This window comes from Bufo bufo, chromosome 1 (genome assembly GCF_905171765.1).
Source record: "Bufo bufo chromosome 1, aBufBuf1.1, whole genome shotgun sequence".
Classification (NCBI taxonomy): Eukaryota; Metazoa; Chordata; class Amphibia; order Anura; family Bufonidae; genus Bufo; species Bufo bufo.
The window spans coordinates 37,727,539-37,731,287 of record NC_053389.1 but is presented as its reverse complement, the minus strand read 5'-3'; positions in this window follow the sequence as shown (position 1 = coordinate 37,731,287).

The following is a 3,749-nucleotide window of genomic DNA, read 5'->3' as shown; positions in this document are numbered from 1 at the left end:
CCGCCCCCTCCCTGCCTGACACCTCCACCCACTGTGAGGATGCAGCATTAACACTCGCATGGCCAGGTCTCTGGAGATGCCTGAATAGCCCGCATTCACATTCGCCGCAGCCATGTCGCGCAATACATTTTTTGCATTAACCCCTTAGTTTTGGACCTTACTGACCCAGCGTTTTTTCTTCCTTTTTTTCATCGTCGCGATCCAAGAGCTATAACTTTTTGATTTTATCCGTCGACATAGCTTGTAGTTGTAGTTTTTAAATGGTGCCAAACTTTCTGATTAACTTTTATTACCGGTAACTCCTTTCTGGGAGGGAGATGAGAAAAAAAAACAGCAATTACGTTATCAATTTTACGGCGTTCATTTTTCGGTATAAATAACATAATATCTTTATTCTCTGGGTCAGTACGATTACAGCGATACCAAATACATATAGTTTTTTTTTACGTTTTACTACTTTTTTGCAATAAAACCCCTTTTTATTTTAAAATAAAAAAAAATGTTTTTGCATTGCCGCTTCCCAAGAACCATAACTTTTTTTTTTTTCTTTCTATGGAGTTGAGGGAGGGCTTGATTTTTGGCGCTTTTTGATCGCTTGTTATTACGTTTTTTTGGTGGCAATTCATTTATTTTATTATTATTATTTTTTTACAGCATTCACCGTAGGGGATAATTTACATGATATTTATGTAGTCCGGGTCGTTACGGACGCAGCAATACCAAACATATGGGAAAGTTTTTTTTTTTTTTGCGGATCGGATGCGGACCCATTCATTTCAATGGGTCTGCAAAAAATGCGGACAGCACACCATGTGCTGGCCGCATCAGTATGTCCGTTCCGTAGCCTCGTTTTAGTCATTTTTACAATGGATCCGCAAAAAAAAAAAAAAGATGGCATACGTTGTTTTTTTTTCCGCGGATCCGCAATTTGCAGACCGCAAAACACATACGGTTGTGTGCATGTAGCCTAATTCAGAGGTTTTCTAACTTTTACAACTAAGGAATCGGCATCTGATCTGTCTGATAGTGAGAGGGACCAATCTACGGGCCCCCCCAGAAACAAGGCCCAAAACCCCAATAGGAGAGGCAGAGGCCGAGGCAATAGAGGACGAGGCAGTTTCCCTGGCCCTCCAACGAGTTTTTTTTAGACCAGGGAACATCCCCTGAGAAATCGCTACAACACGAGGGAACAACTGGTCCAGAAGTAGTCAACCTTCCTGACAGACCTCTAAATAGCACTGAGATGACTGTTCTGAGCAAGGGTCTTTCTTTAGTCCCAACACGTCACTTTGATAATTTCACCTGGGTTAAGGACTTACAACTTTTCGTCCGTAATCTCAGGTGGCATAAATTTAAAAAAAATAAAGATAAGCGTCAGTGCTTGGACCTTGGAATACCTACTGAACTCCTTAACCGATGTTTTACACAGCTTATCAGAAGAAGATAAGAGACGGAAGGGTCAGGTCCCTTCACTACATTACATAACAATAGTAACTAGGTTCACACCTGAGCGTTTTACAGCGCGTTCCTACACGCTGTAAAACGCTCAACAGGCAAAAACCAATGTTTCCCTATGGGCAGGGTTCTCACCTGAGCGTTTTACAGCGCGTACGAACGCGCTGTAAAACGCCCTACGCCCCAAGAGGTACAGGAGCTTCTTTGGGGCGTATTGTCGCGCGTAACACCTCTGTTTTTCATTGTACGCCTCTGTGGTCAATAGCAAGAGCGCGCGTTTCCAAAATACAAAAACACCCCAAAATACGCCTCAAAAACGCCCGATAAAAACGCTTATCGAATACGCTCAGGTGTGAACCCAGCCTTACAACGCATGCCTCCACCAGGCGACATTTCTTGTTTAGATGTTTTCCTTCAAGTGGTATCTAATGACCTTACTAGAGTCTCTTCCCTCCGCCCATCACAAAACTGTACCAGAGAGGAATGAGCTGCCATTTCCTCTCTGAGAGATGACCCCACAATAATCATCAAACCCTCGGATAAGGGAGGGAACATTGTTATTAAGATTTTGAAAGACAGGGAAAGTTATGCGATCCTCACGTCCAATCCCACGGAACCCTATCTGATCGAGTTGAGGGACCTGTTATATACAGCCAAACAGGACAGATTGATCTTGCAGCAAGAGTTTGACTTTCTATACCCTAGATTCCCAACAACCGCCACCTTTTATAGTCTACCCAAGATACACAAAGGGATAAACCCCCTAAAAGGTAGGCCCATTGTTTCAGAGATAGGCAGCATTGGCCAAAATCTGGGTATCTATCTGGATTGCATTCTTATGCCATTTGTGGTGTCTCTCCCATCATATACGAGAGACACCATGGATCTGTTGAAGCGCCTTGATGGCATCAGCATTGAGAAGGAATCCATTTTGGGCAGCATTGATGTGGAAGCTCTCTATTCTTCAATTCCTCATGACATAGGCCTCAAGGCCGTTGAACACTTTTTAAGCATGAGAGGACAACAATTTTATGACCATAATCAATTTGTCCTGAGACTTCTCCACTTCTTGCTGACCCATAATTTCTTTCTCTTCGATGGCAGACTGTACCACCAGCTCAGGGGCACAGCTATAGGCTGTTCGTGTGCGCCATCCTACGCAAATTTGCTCCTGGGCTGGTGGGAGTCTGCTATTGTTTTCAGTGATGACTCCTCACTATGTACCGGTGCCATCTCGTTACGGGCCCGGTACATAGATGACATTTTAATCATCTGGAATGACACTTCCCTGTCTTTCAGTAATTTTGTCCAAGAACTTAATTCCAATTCAATCGGCCTAAGGTTCACACATGAGTTCAATACAGAGACCCTACCCTTCTTAGACGTGTACATCTATAAAAACGCTTCTGGTGAACTTTCTACTACGATTTATAGAAAGCCAACTGCAACTAATTCGGTGCTGCACTGGAATAGTAGTCACCCTACACCGCTCAAAAGAGGGATTCCGCGTGGGCAGTATCTGCGACTCCGCCGCAGCTGCTCTGAAAAATAAGAATTTATCAAACAGGCTGATGTGCTGAGGGCAAGGTTTTCATCTAGGGGATACCCAGACTATACACTCAGACCGGCCTTTCAGACAGGTGGTTTATCTACCCATACGTGGTGGAGATTGGGATCGCATCTTATTACAACATGAGGCCCGGTGGACCTTTCTCTTACGCACTATGTCTCCATCAGGACTAAATGAACAACTCAATTGCAGTTGTTTTATTTGTTTTTCTGCGGCCCCGTTACTATACTTGATTTCCTATCAGCATATCTGTGTATGTTGCATGTATGCTGCACTTGTGCCGCGTTGCATATGTGCTGCATTTATTTGATCATTTCAGATTACTGATTATTATATGTACATATATGGCATACACACTGCATTTACACTGTTATTGTAGATTGCCGACCCTCCGCGACACTTATACGGGCAGACGGTACTTGTTCCTTTGATGCTAAAAATGATCCTTCTATAACGCCTTAAATACCTTTTCTCCATTGCGGCCGCTTATCTGGTGGACCGCACCACTGACAGCTGCCGGGGACGCGTCCCGGTCACTAGGCAACCCTGTCAGAACGAACTGCGCATGTCCCGGTGCATTCGAACGCGGTGACGTCATCAAGGAGAGAGCCAAGCCTTGTTTTGAGATGGTGCTCTGTTTAAAAGACCGGCGGCCTTCACTTGTAAGTTAGGCTTTTCATCGCCTGCAATCACTAGGCCCCTAGTCAGGGAGGATTGAGGCCAT